Source organism: Gossypium hirsutum, chromosome A11, assembly GCF_007990345.1.
Source record: "Gossypium hirsutum isolate 1008001.06 chromosome A11, Gossypium_hirsutum_v2.1, whole genome shotgun sequence".
Taxonomy (NCBI): domain Eukaryota; kingdom Viridiplantae; phylum Streptophyta; class Magnoliopsida; order Malvales; family Malvaceae; genus Gossypium; species Gossypium hirsutum.
The window spans coordinates 2,410,589-2,434,627 of NC_053434.1; the positions used below are offsets into that span (position 1 = coordinate 2,410,589).

A 24,039-nucleotide genomic window follows, 5' to 3' on the forward strand; every position below is an offset into this window, starting at 1 on the left:
TCCTACACACATCTTTTTAAAATTTGAAAGTTAAGATTCAAAAAAAATGAAAATTGATAACATAAGTTTATCATTATGCTTAAAAAAAAGTAGATTATTTTTTGAGTAAATGAACAGGAGCATTAAATCTAAGATGATTAACTATTGAAATAAAACTTCCGTTAAAAAATATTTTCTTAATGTTTTACGAGACATTCATTAATAAAATCAAAATATTAAACCCGCAACCTGCCAATGAAGGCCACATATTCTTGGCCCAGAACAATTAGACATTCACTAAGATACCCTTCAAAGTAAGAGAAAATACTTCGCATCCATTGGAATATCTTGCACAATTTAGAGGCATTTGTCAACTTCCCGCTCAAATCAATTCGAAAATCTTTTCTTAACAAAAATAGTAAGAATCATGGAGCATTTCAGGATATTGGTTCTGTAACACTCCTTACCCGAGACTGTTGCCAGAATCGAGCACGAGGCATTACTAAACTTAATCTATCACTTAAATAGTTTTAAATTGTTTATTTAAGCTTTTCGGAATGTGCTGCCATTCTGCGTCGTAGTCGCCTAAAAATTCATATCTTGAGTTCCAAAACTCAAAATTAAGATCCGTAAATTTTTCCTGAAACTAGACTCATATATCTATCCACTAATTTTTTTCATAGATTTTTGACTTGGCCAATTAGTACAGTTTATTAGTTAAAGTTTCCCTTGTTTCAAAACTCGACTGCACTAACCTCTTCTTGCTACGAACCATGTTTCTTCCTGTACAAAATTCATATCACTAATCCGTTTGTTTCTCTTAAAACTAAACTCAACAAGGATTATAACCATATAAATTAAACCTTCTAATTAGTTTTTTACAATTTATGGTGAATTTCCAAAGTTGAAACAGGGGATCCAGAAATCGCTCTGACCCTGTTTCACTAAAACTCAGATATATCATATAATATAATACCTTTACCTGTTTTTCTTATTCCATAAGAAAATAGACATAATAAGCTTTAATTTAATATATTATTCATCTTCAAAATATGTTTTTACAATTTTTAGTTATTTTTCAAAGTTACGTCATTTCTGTTACTTGAATCTGTTTTTAGGTTACTTTCACATTTTTCATAATTTTCATGTGATAATCACCATTCAATCATACATATTAATAAACATGCATATCATCGGCCATTTTTATTAGCTAATCACCAGCAAGTATTTACACATCATTCATTGTTCATATTATACCAAAAGTAGCTAAGTTTCTATACATGCCATACACAAAACAAAACGTCTAATTATACCGAGTTATTTCTTTGATAGTGTGATCGGCCTCCGACGTTTCCTTCGATCCCCGAGTGGCTAGATAAGTACTATAAGAAGAAGAAAATAAAGAGATTAAGCACTAGGCTTAGTAAGCTTACAAGCAAATAAATCACAACATTCAACATAATGGATAATTATGCATAATATCATCTAACATCATAAATTTCTTTACTTCTCAATTTCTATCTTCTTCTTTATTCCCTTACCTTCTTTCTTACCTGACCTTTCCTTTTTCATAAATATAATCTACTTTTCCTTTGCTGTTAATTCACTGTAATTTAACTCGTATTCTGACCCGTTGAACCACTCGGAATACTAAGGATACTAGGGTCATTCCTGTCTATCAATACCCTGCCAATGCCATGTCTTTGACATGGACTTACATGAATTATTCCTGTCTCCAATGCCATATATAATATGGACTTACATGGCTCAATCCTGTCTCCAAAGCCATATTTCTAATATGGACTTACATGACTCATTTCTGTTCTGTCCTGTCAACCCTAATATCCTAACATTCCTAGGGTTCAACCGGAGCTTTCTAACACTTTTCCTCTGTCACTTCACCTTAAATTCGACTTTAAATATTTTCATAACATAAATATATAAATGCTGGAAATTGACAATAATAATGTAAAATAAAAGAATATTGCATTTATTTACTGTAAACTTACCTCGATACAAAATGTGACTAAAGTTTACAATTTAGTCCTTTACTTTTTCTTTTCCCCGATCTACTCCCGAATTTCGCTCTTCTTGATCTATAATAGCAAATTTAGCTTATTTAATATCAATATTTATCAAAACAACCCTTTACTCAAACTTTGGCAAAATCACATTTTTGCCCCTAAACTTTCACATATTTGCACTTTTGCCCCAAGGCTCGTAAATTAAACTTCATCCTATTTTCTTATGTTTTATGACATACTGATCATTTTTCCCTTCTATGACAACATCAAATTCACACACTAACATGTACTTATGACTATTAGGTATTTTTACCGATTAAGCCTTTTTACTCGTTTTCACTTAAAACCAAGTAGCACAAGTTGTCTAACATAATTTAAAACCTCATGTTCCATCATAAAACATCAAAATACACAAATTTCACCTATGGGTATTTTTCCAAATTTGATTCCTAACTTAAATTATTGCTAGCATAAGCTTTATCGAGCTACCGGGACTTAAAAAACGTAAAGATCATTAAAAACGGGGCTTGGAATCACTTACTATAAAGCTTGAAAGTTGAAGAAACCCCAGCTATGGAGAGAGGTAAGGTTCGGCTGGTAACTTGAAGAAGATACAATTTTATCATCTTTTTACCTTTTTATTAATGTTAATAACCAAATGACCAAAATACCCCTCCTTACTAAACTTTCAAAAATTCCTTCCATGTCCTAATTTTGTCCATGAACTTAAAATGGTCAAATTACCATTTAAGATATCCTAATTAATATTCCAAAATAATTTCATACTAAAAACTTCTAGAATGCAAGTTTTGCAAATTATTCGATTTAGTCCCTAACCTCAACTTAAGCACTTTATGCATAGAATTTTATCACGAAATTTTCGCACAATCATGTAATCATACCATGAACCTCAAAATAATAATAAAATAAATTTTTTTCTACCTCGAATTTGTGGTTTCGCAACCACTGTTCCGTTTAGGCCCTATTTCGGAATGTTACATTTCTCCCCCCCTTTAGGGATTTTCGTCCCGAAAATCATACCTGTGAGGAGATATGGGTATTGTTTTCGCATAGCCTCTTCGGGTTCCCATGTAGCCTCGTCTACCCCATGTCTATTCCATAGTACTTTCACAAGTACAATACTTTTGTTCCTTAATTGTTTTACCTCTCGAGCTAGAATCTTTACCGGTTCTTCACCGTAAGTCATGTCTGGCTGAATCTCAACCTCTGTCTGAGAAATCACATGTGACGGATCTGAACGATAACGACGTAGCATAGACACATGAAATACATTATGAATCTTCTCTAACTCAATCGGCAAAGCTAACCGATATGCTAATGGTCTGACTCTCTCAATCACTACAAACGGTCCAATAAAACGTGGACGTAGTTTGCCTTTCTTGCCAAATCTGAGAACTTTCTTCCACGGGGATACTTTCAAAAAAACTTTGTCACCAACTTGATATTCGATCTCTTTTCTTTTTAAATCTGCATACGACTTCTGCCTGTCTGAAGCTGCTTTTAAATAATTTCTGATAACTTTCACTTTTTCTTCTGTTTCTTTAACTAGATCAACCCCGTAAATCTGGCTTTCTTTAAGCTCTGTCCAATATAAAGGTGTGTGGCATTTACGTCCATACAAAGCTTCATAAGGTGCCATCTTCAAACTTGACTGATAACTATTATTGTAGGCAAACTCTACCAATGGTAAGTATTTTTCCCAACTACCTTGAAATTCTAATACATAACATCTAAGCATATCTTCAAGTACCTGAATAACTCTCTCTGACTGACCATCGGTCTGAGGGTGAAAAGCCGTACTAAAACTCAACTTCGTACCTAAAGCCTCTTGTAACTTCTTCCAGAACCGTGAAGTAAATCTTGGATCTCTGTCTGAAATGATCGATAATGGCACTCCATGTAGTCTAACTATCTCTGAAATGTATAACTCGGCCAACTTGTCAAGTGAATAATCCATACGGATTGGGATAAAATGAGCCGACTTAGCTAGCTTATCAATCACAACCCATACTGCATCTTTCTTTTTCAGTGTTAACGGCAATCCTGTCACAAAATCCATAGTAACTCTGTCCCATTTCCATTCCAGAACTAGCACAGGTTGCAATAATCCTGAGGGTACCTGATGTTCGACCTTTACCTGTTGACAAATCAAGCATCTAGAAACAAACTCTGAAATATCTCTTTTCATTCCTACCCACCAATACAATTTCTTCAAATCATTATACATTTTTGTACTGCCTGGATGAATAGATAAAGAACTGCTATGTGCTTCCTGTAAAATCTTTCGAATAAGCTCATCATTCTTTGGTACACAAATTCTGTCTCTAAACATCAAACAACCATCAGAACCAATCCAGAAATCTGATTCTATGCTTGACTCACATTGAACTCTTTTAGCTTGTAACTCATTATCATCTTTCTGAGCTTCACAAATCTCTTCAAGAAATACCGGTTTAGCTCTAAATTCAGCTAAAATATAACCATCATCTGACATGGCTAAATTGGTATTCAAAGCTCGCAATGTAAATAAAAGTTTCCTGCTTAAAGCATCAGCAACTACATTTGCCTTACCTGGGTGATAATCAATCACTAACTCATAATCTTTAAGCAATTCCAACCATCTTCTTTGCCTCAAATTCAAGTCTTTTTGAGTCATCAAGTATTTCAAGCTTTTATGATCGGTAAATATCCGGCACCTTTCACCATACAAATAATGTCTCCAAATCTTCAATGCAAATACAATAGCAGCTAGCTCTAAATCATGTGTCGGATAATTTTTCTCATGTGGCTTCAATTGTCTAGAGGCATAAGCAATTACCTTTCCTTCCTGCATGAGTACACAACCGAGCCCATTCAAGGATGCATCACTGTAAATCATAAATTCTTTACCCGGTTCCGGCTGTACTAAGATAGGAGCTTCCGTCAACAATGCCTTTAACTTGTCAAAACTTTGTTGGCACTTCTCAGTCCATTCAAACTTAACATCCTTCCGTAGCAGTCTCGTCAACGGGGTAGCTATCATGGAAAATCCCTCCACAAATCGTCTATAATATCCGGCAAGACCAAGAAAACTTCTAACTTCTGATACATTTCTAGGAGGCTTCCAATCAACAATGGCTAAAATCTTACTCGTATCAACCTTAATACCTTCACCTGAGACAATATGTCCAAGAAATCCAACTTCTCGTAACCAGAACTCATTTTGCTAAACTTGGCATACAACTGATTATCTCTCAGAATTTGTAAAACTGTTCTCAAATGCTCTGCATGCTCAGTCTCATCATGAGAATAAATCAAAATATCATCAATGAACACAACTACAAACTTATCTAAGTATGGTCTAAAAATTCGGTTTATTAAGTCCATGAAAATGGCAGGAGCATTAGTCAAACCAAATGGCATCACAAGGAACTCATAATGACCATACCTAGTCTGGAAAGCAGTCTTCAGGACATCTGACTCTTTAACTCGCAACTGATAGTATCCGGATCTCAAATCTATCTTGGAAAACACAGTAGCTCCCTTCAATTGATCAAACAAATCATCAATTCTAGGCAATGGATACTTGTTCTTTACTGTTACCTTGTTAAGTTGCCGATAATCTATGCACAATCTCATCGATCCGTCTTTTTTTTTTCACAAATAGCACTGGTGCACCCCATGGTGAACTACTGGGTCTTACAAAGCCTTTATCTGTTAATTCCTGCAACTGAGCTTTCAATTCTTTCAATTCCAATAGAGCCATTCTATAAGGAGCAATAGAAATGGGCGTGGTACCTGGAATCAACTCAATACCAAACTCAACTTCTCTAACAGGAGGCAAACCTGGTAGTTCTTCCGGAAACACATCGGGAAACTCACATACCACAGGTACTGATTCAATTTTCAATTCTGGATCTTTAGTGTTCAACACAAAAGCAAGATAAGCTTCATACCCTTTTCTCAAGTATTTCTGAGCAGACATAACAGAAATTATGGGAAATGAACTATCTGACTCTTCTGAATTAACCCGAAGAATTTCACCATTTTCACACTTCAACTCAATGAATTTCTTTCTACAATTCACTATCACATCATGAGTAGTCAACCAATCCATACCAAGAATCACATCAAACTCATCAAATGGCAATAGCATGAGATCGGCCGGAAAACAGTAGCCTCTAATCATTAAAGGACAATTTCTACATACTTTATCTACTAATACATGCTTGCCTAATGGATTCGATACTTTAATCACAAATTTTGTAGATTCTATAGGCATACTTATACTAGGCATCAATTTCATACAAACATAAGAATGAGTCGAACCCGGATCAATCAGAGCAATGACATTAATATCATGTAGAGAAAATGTACCCGTAATCACATCGGGGGAGGATGCCTCTTCGCGTGCACGAATAGCATAAGTCCTTGCAGGGGCTCTAACATCTGGTCTCACAGCCGAATCTCTAGAGGTACCTCTGTTACTTGCTCCTACTCCTAGTTGCTTCGGTGATCTGCCTCTAGTAGGAGCATTTCCGGATCTAGCACTCTGTGTTACCTCTCGGCTAGCCACTTCTGGACATTCTCGTACAAAATGATCTGGAGCACCACATTTATAGCAAACATTTTCGCCTGCCCGACAAGGACCATAATGAAGTCTACCACACCGTGGACACCCTGATCTACCCTGTCTGACATTACCTACACTCGTAGTCGAGGTGGTCTGAGCCTTCGGATCCTTAAATCTGCTACCTCTATTCTGACTAGATTGCCCTGCCGAAAAGCTAGATCTGGTAGAAAACTCTTTGGGCCTCTTGGATGTAGCCTGAAATGATCTGCTCATCTGTCTCTTCTTTGTATCTTGTGTCTCTGTCTCAACTTTGTCTTTTCTTTTTAATAGCTCCTCTGCCTTACAGGCTCTCTCAACTAAAATAACGAACTCTTTTATTTCTAGGACACCCACTGACAGTCGGATATCATCATTTAACCCATCCTCAAACCTTTTACACATGATAGCCTCTGTGGACACACATTCTTGAGCATATTTACTGAGCCTGACAAATTCACGCTCATAATCGGTCACCGTCATATTGCCTTGTTTCAATTCCAGGAATTCCTTTCTTTTCTGGTCAATAAACCTCTGACTGATGTACTTTTTACGAAATTCTTCCTGAAAGAAATCCCAAGTGACCCTCTCTTTCGGTACAACTGATACAAGTGTCTTCCACCAGTAGTAGGCTGAGTCTCTAAGAAGTGATACTACACATTTTATACACTCCTCGGGTGTACAAGATAATTCGTCAAAGACTCTGATAGTATTTTCTAACCAAAATTATGCTCTTTCTGCATCATCATCTTTTGTTGCTCGGAACTCTTCTGCCCCTTGTTTCCTGATTCTATCAACTGGTGGCTTTTCTCTTACCACTGTACCTGTGACTGGGGAAGCTTGAGCTGCATGGGTAGCCTGAGAATCATGAGGGGGTGGAGGTCTAACTGCCGGATTCGTACGAACGAACTCGGCAAACAAATCATTCAAAGCTCGGAAGAAAGCTTCTCGAGTCACTCCTCCTTGATCAACTATTACTGGCCTATTCTCAGATGGCGCTGCCCCTTCTGTGGAAGCAGGCGCATTACTTTCTACATCATCATCACCAGCTCGCCCGGGATCCATTACTATAAAACAAAATGTTTATTAAAAAAAATTGTCAGGAGTCGTCACACTATCAAAATACAAGTATGGCATGTATAGCTAGACTTTTTCTCACACTAACTGTTCCGAGAACCGACTAAACCTGCTCTGATACCAATACATGTAACACTCCTTACCCGAGACTGTTGCCAGAATCGAGCACGAGCCATTACTAAACTTAATCTATCACTTAAATAGTTTTAAATTGTTTATTTATGCTTTTCGGAATGTGCTGCCATTCTGCATCGTAGTCGCCTAAAAATTCATATCTTGAGTTCCAAAACTCAAAATTAAGATCCGTAAATTTTTCCTGAAACTAGACTCATATATCTATCCACTAATTTTTTCATAGATTTTTGACTTGGCCAATTAGTACAGTTTATTAGTTAAAGTTTCCCTTGTTTCAAAACTCGACTACACTAACCTCTTCTTGCTACGAACCATGTTTCTTCCTGTACAAAATTCATATCACTAAGCCATTTGTTTCTCTTAAAACTAGACTCAACAAGGATTATAACCATATAAATTAAACCTTCTAATTAGTTTTTTACAATTTATGGTGAATTTCCAAAGTTGAAACAGGGGATCCAGAAATCGCTCTGACCCTGTTTCACTAAAACTCAGATATATCATATAATATAATACCTTTACCTGTTTTTCTTATTCCATAAGAAAATAGACATAATAAGATTTAATTTAATATATTATTCATCTTCAAACTATGTTTCTACAATTTTTAGTGATTTTTCAAATTTACGTCATTTCTGTTACTTGAATCTGTTTTTAGGTTACTTTCACATTTTTCATAATTTTCATGTGATAATCACCATTCAATCATACATATTAATAAACATGCATATCATCGGCCATTTTTATTAGCTAATCACTAGCAAGTATTTACACATTATTCATTGTTCATATTATACCAAAAGTAGCTAAGTTTCTATACATGCCATACACAAAACAAAACGTCTAATTATACCGAGTTATTTCTTTGATAGTGTGATCGGCCTCCGACGTTTCCTTCGATCCCCGAGTGGCTAGATAAGTACTATAAGAAGAAGAAAATAAAGAGATTAAGTACTAGGCTTAGTAAGCTTACAAGCAAATAAATCACAACATTCAACATAATGGATAATTATGCATAATATCATCTAACATCATAAATTTCTTTACTTCTCAATTTCTATCTTCTTCTTTATTCCCTTACCTTCTTTCTTACCTGACCTTTCCTTTTTCATAAATATAATCTACTTTTCCTTTGCTGTTAATTCACTGTAATTTAACTCGTATTCTGACCCGTTGAACCACTCGGAATACTAAGGATACTAGGGTCATTCCTGTCTATCAATACCCTGCCAATGCCATGTCTTTGACATGGACTTACATGAATTATTCCTGTCTCCAATGCCATATATAATATGGACTTACATGGCTCAATCCTGTCTCCAAAGCCATATTTCTAATATGGACTTACATGGCTCATTTCTGTTCTGTCCTGTCGACCCTAATATCCTAACATTCCTAGGGTTCAACCGGGGCTTTCTAACACTTTTCCTCTGTCACTTCACCTTAAATTCGACTTTAAATATTTTCATAACATAAATATATAAATGCTGGAAATTGAAAATAATAATGTAAAATAAAAGAATATTGCATTTATTTACTGTAAACTTACCTCGATACAAAATGTGACTAAAGTTTACAATTTAGTCCTTTACTTTTTCTTTTCCCCGATCTACTCCCGAATTTCACTCTTCTTGATCTATAATAGCAAATTTAGCTTATTTAATATCAACATTTATCAAAACAACCCTTTACTCAAACTTTGGAAAAATCACATTTTTGCCCCTAAACTTTCACATATTTGCACTTTTGCCCCAAGGCTCGTAAATTAAACTTCATCCTATTTTCTTATGTTTTATGACATACTGATCATTTTTCCCTTCCATGACAACATCAAATTCACACACTAACATGTACTTATGACTATTAGGTATTTTTACCGATTAAGCCTTTTTACTCGTTTTCACTTAAAACCAAGTAGCACAAGTTGTCTAACATAATTTAAAGCCTCATATTCCATCATAAAACATCAAAATACACAAATTTCACCTATGGGTATTTTTCCAAATTTGATTCCTAACTTAAATTATTGCTAGCATAAGCTTTATCGAGCTACCGGGACTTAAAAAACGTAAAGATCATTAAAAACGGGGCTTGGAATCACTTACTATAAAGCTTGAAAGTTGAAGAAACCCCAGCTATGGAGAGAGGTAAGGTTCGGCTGGTAACTTGAAGAAGATGATACAATTTTATCATCTTTTTACCTTTTTATTAATGTTAATAACCAAATGACCAAAATACCCCTCCTTACTAAACTTTCAAAAATTCCTTCCATGTCCTAATTTTGTCCATGAACTTAAAATTGGTCAAATTACCATTTAAGATCTCCTAATTAATATTCCAAAATAATTTCATACTAAAAACTTCTAGAATGCAAGTTTTGTAAATTATTCGATTTAGTCCCTAACCTCAACTTAAGCACTTTATGCATAGAATTTTATCACGAAATTTTCGCACAATCATGTAATTATACCATGAACCTCAAAATAATAATAAAATAATTTTTTTTCTACCTCAGATTTGTGGTTTCGCAACCACTGTTCCGTTTAGGCCCTATTTTGGAATGTTACAGGTTCTGATCGAGATGACGATAATAATATTACTATTAGTAATGTTGGTGGTATGAGTAACTCGGAGCGACTCACCGGGTCACAACCCTCTCAGTCACCTACTCTTAAAAGGCCCAGCATGTTTTTTTCTCTTCTAGTCTTCATCGGCAAGCCCACCCATGTCCCCGACATTGCTTCCCTATGCACACTCTTTTGGCAAATCATTTCTTCACTTTGTTCCATCCCAAGCTCTCCCATCACTCTCTCAGCCAACAACTGGCTCGACGCTATGTCTTCAATTGGCATTTCTCTTTTTGCCGCTTATTTAACTCCATATTTTACTGTCACTGATATTTTCACTTCGCCACCGATTCTAGCCGATAGTTTCCCGAAAGTACTGTAATGGCCAATTTTTGGCCCATACAAATAAAAAATAACAAAACCCAATAAACCAAATAAATAAAGTCCAAAGTACAAAACTAAAAGACTAGCCAACAGGCCCAAATCAACCTAGCCCACTAAACATTTTCCAAAAAAAAAAAAGAGGAAACCCTAGCAGCTCCCCAAGCATCCAGCTGCCGCACGCTAGGCCAACCATGGGCCACCTTGCGCACTACCACCACCACACCCCGCGCATGCCCTTCTCCTCCATGCGTCTGACACCGCCTGCAAAACGAGACACAACTACAGAGAACAGAACAAAAACGCAACAAACAATAGAAATTTTCTTGGTATTCGGCTATAAGAAGCCTCAATCGAAAATATGTGAGGGGTGTTCTTTCGAAATACAAAAAGTTTGTATCAAAAACAAAAGAAAAAAGAAAAGCTTAGAAGGTTAACTTAAATTTTTTTTCCTCTGTTATCTCAATCTTTCTATTTATCTTTGCTTTGTTTTATTTTTTATTTCATTAACTTACTTTAAAACAAAAAAGAATCAAGGAAGAAGAGAGTCTTACCGGATCTACCCTGTGGCCGCTCCCCTCTCCGTTCGGCACGGTGAACCGCCAGCGATGATGGGTGTTGAAACCCTAGCTGAAGAAAGGAGGAAGAGATAAAGGGGGAGGGGTTTGAGAGCATTAGGTTTTTTAGAAAAAATATATAAAGGTTAAAATGGTTTTAAAATAAAAGCTTAATTGAAAAGTCAAAGGTGAAACGGCGCCACTAACTCCATGATTTGTATGTTTCTGCTTTTAGGGATATTTGTCCCCCTGGTCCCTCAACCTCTCCAGTGCGCTGCAATTTAGTGCTTTAGTTACCTTTTTGTTATTTTTTTATTTTGGCCACTTATTTCTCACGCGATTCAATTTGATCCTGAGTACGCTGGGCTCTTGGAAACAGGATACATGTCCGAAAATGGGACTATTTTCCCGTTTGGTCCCTGTTTGTTTCAGTGCATCCTATTTAGATCCTCCTTGTTTTTATTTTTATAATTTGTACCCCTAAATTTCGAATTTGATTCCAGTCTAGTCCTAGATTGTTTAATTTACTTGTTTGTTCAGTTTCTTAAAAATTGTTTTATTTATTTTAAATTCGTTTATATATGTTATTTCGAATCATTTTTTTCATATTTTAAGTTTATTATATACATTTTAAGCTATTATATGTATTATTTATTTTAGTCTATCATACGTATTATTACGAAATCTTATATGTCCCCTTTATTTTAAATTAGTTTACACATATAATACGCATTTTAAAATTTCTCATATGTTATTTAGTTATACTAGTTTATATGTTAATCACTTTAAATTCTTTCTATTGTTATTTATTTTGAACTTTCCATGTTTCACTTATTTCAAAATCTTTTTATATACTCCTATCTTAAAATTTTACTTTGAGTTATATTTATATGTAAATTTTTATTTTAACTGTCTTTGTACAGTGTTTATTTTAAAATTTTCATTTATACATTATTTATTGTAAGCTCTTTTATATGTATTTGAAAGGGTCCCCTCTTTATATTTTATTTTGTGTATTATTTATCTTAACACATTTAACATATTATTTATTTGAAATTTACTTTATAATTTATTTATTTTAAATATTTACATATTATATATTTTACATTTATATACATTATGTAGTTTGAATTATTTTATATGTTAGTTATTTTTTTTAACCCTTTATATTAGTTATTTAAAACCGTTTTACACATTTCTTGTTTTAGATTCTTTTCCATGTCATTTTTTTACTATATTTGTATATGTGTTATCTATTTTAAATTTTTACATGTTACTTAGTCATGCTATTTTATATGTTAATTGTTTCAAATACTTTCATTATTTATTGCAAACCTTTTACTTATTATTTATTTCAAGCCTTTTCATTATATTATTATTTCGACTTGTTTTATTATTATATACTTTAAAGTTTTTCCCATATTACTTATTTTAACCCCTTTTATTATTCATTTTAAGATTCCATATGTTGTTTACATTAAACTGTTTTTATATATACCTGTATATATGTTTTTATTATTTATTTTAATTTTTTTCACATATTATTTATTTTCGAATATTCATATATATATATTATTGTTTAAAACTATTTTACATACTATCAATTTTAGATTCTTCGTAGAAAAATTTTAAATTAAACTGTTTACATGTTGTTCATTTTTAAGATTTTTATATTGTGTGTTCGAAACAATTTTATTATTATTTACTCTATTATATTTTATATATTATTCGTTTATAACTATCCTATTATTTATTTCAAGTTGTTTTATAAATTGCTTATTGCATAGTGTTATCCACTTTAAATTGTTTTACATTTATGTGTTCGTCTTCTTCGCTTGTCCATGTGGGTATTAAATAGTATATCATGTGAATATTGCCATGACATGCCCTCATTGACATGGCATTTAATCTATGCATTATTACTCCATACTCTATATATCGTTTTTTATTTTTTTACTTCGTTTAAATCATATCGCGCATTAAAGTTCAAATGTATTTATCTGAGGTAGATTGCTTCATTTTACTCTAAACAAAATAAACTCACATCGTGAAGTGACACACTCGTTATTATTCAAAAAGAAAATCTTCAAGATAAGGCAATGTTTCGCATATTGGAACATCGAAGAATTGTGCCCTAACTTACGGGGTTTTGGTTCTCTCGTTAGTTCTAAATAGCTAAATACCCTTTTCGAGCTTTAAAACACATGAAATTCTCATTTAAAATAAAAGACGACCTTACGCTCGAGAATTCATGGTATTGTGTCCTAACTTACGGGATATGATACTTCGATATTTCGAGATAAGGAAATCTTTAAACAATCGATTTGAGCTAATTCAAGAATTTTAAAATCAATATTAATAGAAAAGATCGAATTTCAAATCCATTCCCGATTTTCAATTTTCGACTTTGAGACACTAATTAATCAATTAGGTACCAATTTTGGGCGTTACGAGGGTGCTAACCCTTCCTTGTACGTAACCGACTCCCGAACCCGTTTTCTCAAATTTCGTAGACCAAAACACCGTTTTAATAAACTAAAACGTTTTATTAAAGCAAGGTGATCCGATCTCACCTAATAAAGATCGGTGGCGACTCCCGTTTTAATTTTCACTTTCAAAACCAAAGTCGACCCCGTCTTTCACAAAATGGTTTCGACAAGTACGCCTTCACAAGAGAAAACGAGATGGTAAATTTCCAAAGGAAATCATTTTTTTTTCACTTTTTTTGGTGTAATTTCGTGTTTATGTTTTTTTATTGACCTTTTAAGTTATTTTTCACTTGTGAATTTTGTTGAGGATGGGGAGGAAAGAGAGTTGATTCCTTCGAGGAAGAGAATTCAAAATTATTGTATAGAGGTATTTTATTGAGCATATTTTACGCAATAGATTTGTATATCAACTCCATAGAATTGTGATTTTGTTGTATTTTTTAAATCGATTTGATTATATTTTAAGTTTATGATGATAATTCTTTGTCTTCGGAATCAGAAATGTTATGATGTAAATCCGTTTTTACTAATTTGAAACGGCGCCGTTCAATGGGCAAGGATCCGCGCGCTGACCCGTTTAACAGGCCAGATCCATGCCCATTTGCTTAAAACGGGGAATTTCGCGCCAGGTCCTCCATATTCGCGCGAGCCTCCGATTGCGCCTTATGCGCCTTGTTTTTATTTTATTTTCTTTTCGATTTGGACTTGTAATTTGCGCTATGTTGCAATCTGATCCACACTCGAACGATGCGTTTTGGGGTTTGGATTTTTTCTAGACTTAGTCCCTACGCATTTGCGCGCATCGCATATTGGTCCTATTTGTTATTATTGTTTTATTTTCAAATTGTCCCTTTTCATTTTAATTTTATTTCAATTAGGCCTTTTGTTTAAATAAATCATTATTTTGAAATCATTATTTTATTTTACATTATGTGTAAAATTTCATTTAAATATTCATATTGAGCTATACTTATCATTTTTTTTCTTTTTTAAATTCACTTAATGTTCTTATATATGTCTCTTTAAAATAAATTTGCTTTATTGTTATTTGTATGATTATCTTGAAGTTGGTTTTGTCATATTATTTTTTGCAATTTGTATAATATTTTATATAGATGTTCTTATATATTATTTTATATGTATGTATATATTTAAGTTCTAGCTATTTTTCCATACTATTTTAAATTTTGTCGTATCCTTTACTTTTAAATTATTTTATTATTAATCTATGGTTTTCATACATTATTTTAGGTATATGTTATTTATTTCATACTGTTACACATATGTATATATGCTTTGTGTTAAATCTATTTATGTATATAATATACTCCTTTTGAGGTCATATTTCAATGCTTTTTTTTATCATTTAAACATTCATCTAGTATTATTTATATATATAGAATTGTTTATTTCAAACTCTTCCAAATATTTTTCTCATATAGTAAATTATTTGTATTTTATGTATACTATCTATCTAGATTAACATATTTGTATATATATATATTTTATGTATATTACTTATTTCTTTGTCTGCGTAATGATTCATTTTAATTTTTTTTTAAAAATCTATATGTTCTAAACTCGTATATTTTATTATGATTTATCAAAGATTCTCTTTATATAGGTACGAAATTAATTTTAGAAACTTCATCTTTGTATTTTTTTTAAAAAATTATTATTTTTGAGTATTTCTCGATATTATATTCATGTTTTATATAGCCTCTTATTTAAATATTTTTAATAAAAGGGTGTGTATAATTTTTAGATTAACAATATATATATTATTATTAATTTCATGATCGTTTTTTACAATAGATTTACACGTGCATATGTCTTTTAAATCTATTTTGTGTGTTATCTCTCGTCTCATATCCTTATTATTCTTTTGTATTATATATTGTTAAAGTTAGCATGTAGTTCGTCAACTTATACATGTATTTGTGTGTCCATTTATTCGTCATTTTTTAAATAGTTTCATACTATATTGCTTCTTTAGTTTGCATTTTGTTTTGTGTATTTAGTAATAGTCATATTACATTATGCCATGCATGTTATCGTTGCATTATTTATTTGTTCATTGTTTCATAGTAATTATCCTCCATGCGCTATTGTAATCGGGTTGCATTTTTAGGTTAGCTATATTTAATTATTAGTTTGTTAATCGGTTGCATCTCGTATGTGCCGGTTATTCCATATTATCATTTTTCACTCGGTTTGCGAAATGTGTTTTTTTTTATATAAAATTCAAATCTTTATGATTAACTCCGTCTCATTTCAAAAAATGCATTAATACGTTTAAAGCTCGTTTTATAAGTATTCATTTAAAAACTCTCTAAAACGAAGATAAGATTCGATATTTGGCAATTCGCGGAATCGTGCCCTAACGTGCTGGGTTGCAATTTCTCGATTGTTTAAAATAATCAAATATCCCTTCAAAATTTCACTAATGTCTTCTAAAAATATTTTATAACAAAGGTGATACTCGGTGTTTGATAATTCGAGAATCATGCCCTATCGTGCTGGGTTGTGATTCCTCGTTTGCTCAAAACAATCGAATATTCCTTTAGGTTTTCACTCATGTTTATTAAAAAATTTTCAAAACGAAGGCGATGTTCGATGTTTGGCAATTTGAGAATCGAGCCCTATCGTGCTGGGTTGCGCTTTTTCATTTGCTCAAAACAATCGAAGATCCCTTCGGAATTTCACTCGTATTTTCTAAGGTGAGGCAATGTTCGACATTTGAAAATTCGAGGAATCGTGCCCTACTGTGCTGGGTTTCGATTTGTCATTGGACTAAATAGTTGAGCATCCTTTTGCAATTCTTGAATTATAAACTTTCGGACATCGAAACAAGAAGATTTTGGCAATCAACTCGGGTTACTCAAACGTTATAAAACAGAACCATATTTCAAAAACTTTTTTAATTTTAGACATAAGGACAGTATTTAATCGATTCGGTACCAATTTTGGGCGTAGTGAGGGTGCTAACACTTCCTCATGCGTAACCGACTCCCGAACCCGTCTTCTCAAAAGTTCGTAGACCAAAGTCATTGTTTTAATAAACCAAAAATGTTTTAACCTCATTTTTAGGTGATCCGATCACACCAAAACAAAAGATCGGTGACGACTCCATGCATTTGTTTTTCAAAAGTCGATTCACCTTTTTTATTAAATTTAAAATTTTAAAATCGAAAGGTGGTTTTGACAGTACAAATAATAAATAAATTATTACAAATTAATACACAAATGAATGCCATAGACAATTTGATAGAAATTACAACACTAGAATAATTTATAAATAAATTAGAGACGCATTAATTTGATCAAATTATTGAAGTTTACATCCTAACCCTATCATCATCAAATTAACTTGACGATTAACACCGATCAACCAATAAAAACTATCAAAAGCCTCAAAAGACCAACTATATCAGTAATGCACCAAAGGGAAAGGTTAAGGTCTAATAGCTAATAACATATGACGTGTTAAATTATGAGACATTTGCAAGTTAGTCAAAAAAATTTAAGTAAAATATATAATAAAAAATTTAAATGAAAAGTTTGAGAAAAATCAAAAAGGCAATGTCTTAGATAGTTTTAATGAAATTGAAGGTTTATTCTATTTAGAACCGCTTTTGAATTACAAGTTTTTTTAAAATTAAATTGGTACTCAATAGATTCGTGATATATCTTAATTTAATATTTTAAATAAATTAATTAATAGAATTTTGGTAGTAATATTTATTTCCATGTCATGCTTTTATCAGCATCCACTTTAAATATATAAAAAATAGTTAAATTGTTAAGTTTAGAGAAAGGGATTGGATAATAAAAGAAATTAATTAATTAATTAAACTAAAGAGCTAGACACGCAATGCATGCTTCAATTATTTAAAAAAAACAAACAAACAAATTAGTGTGTGTGATAAAACACATGGTTGCATGTGAATTATAGATTACGTTTGGTTTATGGCTTGAATAAGCTAATCCAAATCTATAAAAAAATCTCCATTTACTCCAATTATTTCATCTTTTTTATAGTTAATTTTTTTGATTTGTAGACAAATTCATCCATTCTATTTTTTTAAATAAAAGAAATAAATTAGAAGGAACAGAGCTTAATACTTATTTTAAAATATACTAAACCTCTAAAATCAAATTATTAATATTTATTTTATAGGTAAAATAAAATAATCAAATAATAGAAAAAAAAAGGTAAAAGAATATTGAAAAGAGTGGAATAATTGAACATAGAAAAAGTAATATATATAAATATATATAAACAAGAGAGAGGATAAATAAAGAAATTTTTAAGTAGTAATTTATATATATATGGAATTATAATATTTGATTTAAATTTTTTAAAAGTAATAAATGTTGTTGCAATGGTGTTTTTGTGTTTTCTCATAAAACATCTTTAATTTAAATAAACAACTAAAAAACATTACTTAAAATAACTGAGAGTTCAAGGACCGAATCTAGGATTAATGAAAATTTGTACACACGACTTGTATTACAACATTTGTAGTTCATTCAATAAATTACTTTTTTTTATAAATATAACTTTTACATAAATATTTTACTTTTACCCATATCGTAAGTATGACATAATTTAATATATACTATTTGTTTTTGTGGAGCGTGCCTCGCATTTATCGGACACTTTGTAAGCATTTAAGAAGACAATCGATGATGTACTAAAGAGGAACCAAAGTAGAGGCGGTGTTGTGATGAGAAAGCTTGGGTCGTCACGACATCACGGAGAATTTCCTCGCTCAATGCATGCACGACCACGACGAGGAAGCATGGGACATTGCAACGACACGACATATTCCTCAAGTAAGCAACCACATCTTAGACTCCAAGCAAAGGTTTTGTCTCCCGGTTGAACTTTGATTACTTCAAGGATATTTTAGTTGTTTTAGCCCTTCAATCTTAGCCTATTTAAAGGGGCCATTGTATCCTATTTTTGTGAGGTCAATCAAGATGTAGTCGCGTATGAGTTTTGGAGAGAGTTTCATTATAGTTATGGATAAAACTGTGTTCCTAAGTTAGAACTTTGTATTTGGGGTTTTGGGTTTTGTTCTTTTAGATTTGTTTTCTCAATCTTGTACTCTTGTTCTGTTTACTTATTTAATGAAAAGTCAATGCCTCTTTTATCCGTGATTTTTTATCCTCTTAACTAAAGATTTTCCGTATAAAATTTATGTGTTCGATTTTATCTATTTTTATATTTCCTTATTTATTCAAGTCAATCCCAACAAATTTGTAATTTAATTTTAATATACATTCACTACTAAGTTAATGATAGGGAATCATCTAAGATTGATAATAGTATAATAGTATGGATGTAGGTTACAGTTGCATTCAAATTTTATTAAAATTACAAGTAATAAAAATTCGATGTCAAATTTCGTTTTTAACGTGTCAATTGAGAAAAAAAATATACATTTTTAAATCATACATATATTATATTTAGAGTGGAAATGTGCATATAGTTTTTCACTTTGAGTTTAATAATTCTTTAGGAAAGCCTTTTCTATCTTTAATTATGAGTGAAGTAAAATATGAAAATGGATAATAATTAAAATTAGAGGCACTACAATTTAATAATGCTTTTCTATATCAAATATTCAAAACAATTAATCTAGCAAAAGTCATATAAATTTGATTAAAAGTGAATGTTTGATATTTTCTTGGTGAGTGAAGGGGTTTTTATTTTGTGAACCCCTTACTATTTCGGGTTTCCGATAAAGTCTTTTTGTAAATTCACTTCATTTTTTTTTAAGAGTTGGAAGATAAAATTTATGAATAAAAATACTTTTTTGAGAGATTCTGTTATATATTAGGAGATGACGTTTCACAAGTTTTTCTTTAAAAAGTCAAAATTTTCCTAAAATTTTAAATGTTTTTTATATCTGTTTTAATTGTTTCATTCATTATTATATATATATATTTGTATTCTTTGAATAGATTTTAAAATACCCCAAATTAAATATTTTCTTTAAAAAAAACTTTATAAACTAAACACAGCTTTTGTTGAAATATAAGTTGATCATTTAAATATTATTATCTCTAGTTCAACTCTCCTTGTGTATGATTTTTTTATTGATTTTATATAAAAATAAAAATATCATTATCATTATCGTAATATATATTATTTTGTAAAATAAATAATTTTTAATTATCGAAATTAAAAATATACCTTACTTTAAAAAACACACACACACAACTTACTAGTGAAAAAGCTGAATTGACTAGTGCCAATTGCCAAACTATCTCAAAGTGAGAAAAAGGGAGGCAGGTCAGATCCCATTGTTAAAAAGGCCACTTTTCTTTAATGTGTTTGATCCACAATATCAAAACATTTTATTCGCATTTAAGCCACATATATCGATTTAAATATAACATCACAATCAATTTAAGTTTTTTTAACTAAATATTAATTTGATTGGCATCGATATTATTGTTAATGTGAGAGGACGTGAGTTCAAGTGCGATGAGACGTATTATCCTCTTGAAAATGAATTATTTAAAAAACATATATATGATAAGAATTTATAACATTTAAAAAAACTCTTTACCTAAAAGTGTAATTATAAATATAATTACAAATAATATACCCAAATAACTATAAAAAATAATATAAAATATAATCAAGCTGATAGTTAAAATATATTTAAATATAAATTAGAATAAATTTAGACATGATTCACTCGTGGTAGGACAAGATAAGATTGTTAGAATCTCAAAATTATTAGAGTTTTAACCTTACCATGCAACCAACTTGTCATTAGGAGGAACAGAACTAGATTCAATGAGTTAACCTAACTCGATTCGATAGGTTGAGTTTTTTCTTCTTCTTTTTTTTTGTTAAATTTTATTTTTTAAATTAGATTTAAAACGAGTCGAGCCATACCTAATTCTAAAATTAATTAATTGATTGGAATAAATCAAAAGAGGGATTCACAAATTTATATAAAATGAGATCCAAATATCAAACATTAAATCTATTAAATCTAAAAATTACAAATAAAAAAATTATAAACACTTAACTGAAAATCAAATCATATAAAAAGGGAATAAAAATTGAAAATGTCATGATAAAATAATCGAAACGAGACTATAATAATAATGTCATGATAAGAATAAATAAATTAAATATTTAACATCAAATTAATTGTCGGTGCATGTGACTGAAGATCAAAAGTTTCAAATAATATATAAATGGTTGACAGGGTACGAAAATGATAGGAGAAAAAAGAAAAAGAAGTTGAAAAAGTTTTTGAAGTCCATAATTGACATGTGATAAAAACAGCGACAAAATGATATATAATTCCTTAATTTGTTACTGATAAAGAAAGAATTAGTGGATTTATCTGACTTTATTTTCAGTTCAACCCTTCCATTTTCCACGTTCCATTTAATATATTGTCCATGAAATTCGTGAATTAAATGCCCAGAATTCCCCCCCCCCCAAAAAAAATATTATGAAAATAATAATTATTTATCAAAATATTATTTTTAATAGTATTTAGAAATTTTTAAAAAAAATTATACTTTGATGGGAATTTGAGATCTAAACTAACAAAAATTTATGTTTTGTTAAATTAATGTCTGACTTATCGTCTCGAGATTTCAATGATAACGATTTGAGACTAAAGATTATTTGTGATTTTTAAATTGTCATAATAATAATAATTTGATGTTAAAAATACTAAACCACTCTTAATTATATATTAATTTAATATATAATTCTAAATACTAATATTTTATTATAAGATTTGGATAAAAAAGCAAGGATAAAGATGCATGATAATCATGCCGATTATATGCTAGTAATGCTGTGTAGGTGAAAGAAATAAATATTATTTAAATAATATTTTTTGAAAAAGTAATTACTGATAAAATAGTAAAAAATGTACTTTATTATTAATTAGATTTTAGTTGTATCAGCAATGTTGATGTATTAAAATTTTGTGTAATAAAGTTGAAATCCTTAAGTCATTTCATACCTTTTTTTTTTTCATATTAAGCGACTTATTATATTGAGATAGCTTAAACCATCTTTAATATTTAGAAAAAATTAATTTGTATTAAATATGGTAAATTTTTTATACGAGATAATACAATTATTTAAGTGAATTTCTTTTATCAATTTAATATTTAGATACTACTTTATCTTTAAATACTACAATTATTTAACTTAATTTTTATCAAGTGATATTCAAATATTACTTTGTATTAACTTACCAAATTAAATTAAAATTGTTATCAAGTTTATCATAAAAATTTATACATCTTATAAAGAAATCAAATTAAAAAAGACGACTTGAGAAATTTTTGGAGACACAACACAAATGATCCTATTTTTAAACATTAACTACAAAGTTAAAATAAAATTTCAAAAAACATTAAAATAATTTTTTTTCCAAAATTTAGAGGTAGATATATTTGAATGCAAATTAGCAGTATTTTTTCTTTGATTTAAGGATTAGTAAAAATTATGGATAAAAGAATCAGACTAATGGTTAAATTAATTAGACCACCAATTCATCAATCTAATTGAAAATTCATAAAAGAAAATTTAAAAATAGTTCAATCATAAATTTAATCGTTTCTAAATAGATTCAACTAATTCATACCGGTTACGATTCAATCGATCTGATATTACTTTTTAAATGGATACTTCCATTAATTTAATCTGATTCAAACATTCGTGTGTATATATATATTTAGATGGAGGTGTTAGTAATGGACCCTAAATTTCACCATGGCTCCAATTATCCACTATGCAAGCGTGCAAAGCAATTTCATCATGGTGGAGCAGATTTTAGGCAATTTGAGGATGTGCAGCAAGTAAAGTGGCCAAATTACTAATATCATTCACTAGGTTCTGGTGTTTCGACAAGACAGATTGTTGGCTAGGGAAAGCAACCATATTTGGAAAAGGTTTCTAGTGTGGATTGATTAATGGCTTACACCATCTTGCACCACCGTTAATGCCCACTTTTTTTTAGTGACTTTGGTGACAACTCTCCACATCATATTAATTTTAGTGATTCCTCTCTACTTATATAAAAAGAAAGCTTAAACGATTTTATCGTGTTCTTCTTGTTTTTTTTATTCCACTAAAAGATAACGATAATATTTCAGTATCGATCCTCTGTTATCTTTAACATCTAAGATTTAGTCCTAATATTTTAATTTAACATGATTTGATTGTATACTTTATCAATACCATTAGTTGTGGTGAGTTTTCTTAAAACTACCTTTCCAACATAAAAAAATTTAAATTTTGCTATTATTTTTGTATCTTGAAAAGGTCGTGGATTTAGTTAGAGTTGTTTATGGATCGGGTTGGATTGGGTCTTAACAAAATTTTAGGCCAATTGCTAGACTCGGGCTTGGTTTGGCCCAAAACATAGGTCTCAATTTTTGTCCGAATAAAAATGTTAAAATATGGGCCCTTATTAATTTTTTAAAATTTATTTTTTATATAAAAAATTAAAAACATAATACACCAAATATACTAAAAATATTAAAATAAATTTAAAAAAAAATCTTTATACTTAATTAACACTTAGATAAGTTCAACTTAAGAAGCAAATGCCTCTAAAATAGTAGCAAAATTAACAATAAAACAAGTGTTACACAATATCTAAACATTAACAACAAAATAATAGCAACATAATATTGAAATGATAGCAAAATAGAGGGAAAACAACAACAAAACATAGAAAAACAGCAGGGTTTTTTTTATTGAAAATTCAAGTCAAGTGCGAGCCAAAAAACCTTATCCAAGGACTGACTTATTTTTTAAACAAACCTTGTTTTTTGCCTAAGTCCATATTCTGGGAATATATTTTTACCCAAAACCCCCTTTTTCAGGTGTCCCTTGTAACGACCCGAATTTTACGTTACCAAAAAAGTGTATTTTCGGGTCTCTGTTTCTAAAAAATGGATTCGTAAATATTTATTAAAAATATTTACGAAGTCAATTGAGTGGTTAATTAGAGTTTAATTAAGTAAATTTAGTTTAATTAAGAGTAATTAGGAAAAATGACTAAATTGAATAAAGGATGAAAGTTGAATTGTAGAATAAAAGAAAATGAAGAGGACCAAAATGGCAATTATGCCATTTGTCCTAAGTGAGGCGGCATAAACATAAAAATCTGAGATTTTTTATGTGTTAAAATATATATATTAAATTATTATTAT

General features: G+C 30.7%; 1 long non-coding RNA gene across 1 annotated transcript; it reads left to right on the plus strand.

Annotated features, from left to right (window-relative positions):
* Window positions 1-95: 95 nt before the first annotated feature.
* LOC121209600 (uncharacterized) lies at window positions 96-11,824 on the plus strand. Its single transcript, XR_005904731.1, has 2 exons — window positions 96-427; window positions 10,394-11,824. It is a non-coding gene; the product is annotated as an uncharacterized lncRNA (long non-coding RNA).
* Window positions 11,825-24,039: the final 12,215 nt, after the last annotated feature.